This window comes from Calidris pugnax, unplaced genomic scaffold (assembly GCF_001431845.1).
Source record: "Calidris pugnax isolate Ruff unplaced genomic scaffold, ASM143184v1 scaffold774, whole genome shotgun sequence".
In the NCBI taxonomy this organism is placed as follows: Eukaryota; Metazoa; Chordata; class Aves; order Charadriiformes; family Scolopacidae; genus Calidris; species Calidris pugnax.
Genome location: NW_015091441.1, coordinates 40,674 through 42,354, shown reverse-complemented (window position 1 = coordinate 42,354; position 1,681 = coordinate 40,674).

The following is a 1,681-nucleotide window of genomic DNA, read 5'->3' as shown; positions in this document are numbered from 1 at the left end:
CCCCGAGAAAAAAAACCAAACCAGGGGGGGAAACGATGCATTTTGAGGGGGTTTTACCCCTAAAAAGTGCCATTTTATTGCCGTTTTGTGGTAGTTGGGCCTAGTAATTAAGGTTTTACCCTTCTTTATTGCTGTTTTTGGGGGTGGGGGCTACTGAATTAATTCCTCACTGGCCCAAATATCCAAATAATTGCCCCCTCCCCGAGAAAAAAAACCAAACCAGGGGGGGAAACGATGCATTTTGAGGGGGTTTTACCCCTAAAAAGTGCCATTTTATTGCCATTTTGGGGAGGTGGGGGCTAGTAATGAAGTTTTTACCCCTATTTATTGCCATTTTTGGGAGTGGGGGCTACCAAATCGATACTTTTACTGGCCACAAATCCAAATAATCCCCCCCCCCGAGGAAAAAAACCAAACCAAGGGGGTGAAACGATGCATTTTTGGGGGGTTTTTACCCCTAAAAAGTGCCATTTTATTGCCGTTTTGTGGAAGTTGGGCCTAGTAATTAAGGTTTTACCCTTCTTTATTGCTGTTTTTGGGGGTGGGGGCTACCGAATTAATTCCTCACTGGCCCAAATGCCCAAATAATTGCCCCCCCCCGTGAATAAATGCAAAACCAGGGGGTGCCACGATGCTTTTGAGTGAGTTTTTCCCCCTAAAAAGGGGATTTTATTGGCGTTTTTGGGAGTGGGCTAGCAAATTATTTCATCACTGGCCCAAATATCCAAATAGTTGCCCCCCCCCGAGAAAAAAAGTCAAACCAGGGGGTGAAACGATGCATTTTTGGGGGGTTTTTACCCCTAAAAAATGCTATTTTATTGCCGTTTTGTGGAAGTTGGGCCTAGTAATTAAGGTTTTACCCTTCTTTATTGCTGTTTTTGGGGGTGGGGGCTACCGAATTAATTCCTCACTGGCCACAAATCCAGATAATCCCCCCCCCCGTGAATAAAAGCCAAACCAAGGGGGTGAAACGATGCATTTTGAGGGGTTTTTACCCCTAAAAAGTGCCATTTTATTGCCATTTTGGGGAGGTGGGGGCTAGTAATGAAGTTTTTACCCCTATTTATTGCCATTTTTGGGAGTGGGGGCTACCAAATCGATACTTTTACTGGCCACAAATCCAAATAATCCCCCCCCCCGAGGAAAAAAACCAAACCAAGGGGGTGAAACGATGCATTTTTGGGGGGTTTTTACCCCTAAAAAGTGCCATTTTATTGCCGTTTTGTGGTAGTTGGGCCTAGTAATTAAGGTTTTACCCTTCTTTATTGCTGTTTTTGGGGGTGGGGGCTACCGAATTAATTCCTCACTGGCCCAAATGCCCAAATAATTGCCCCCCCCCGTGAATAAATGCAAAACCAGGGGGTGCCACGATGCTTTTGAGTGAGTTTTTCCCCCTAAAAAGGGGATTTTATTGGCGTTTTTGGGAGTGGGCTAGCAAATTATTTCATCACTGGCCCAAATATCCAAATAGTTGCCCCCCCCCGAGAAAAAAAGTCAAACCAGGGGGTGAAACGATGCATTTTTGGGGGGTTTTACCCCTAAAAAGTGCCATTTTATTGCCGTTTTGTGGTAGTTAGGGCTAGTAATGAAGTTTTTACCCCTATTTATTGCCATTTTTGGGAGTGGGGGCTACCAAATCGATACTTTTACTGGCCACAAATCCAAATAATCCCCCCCCCCG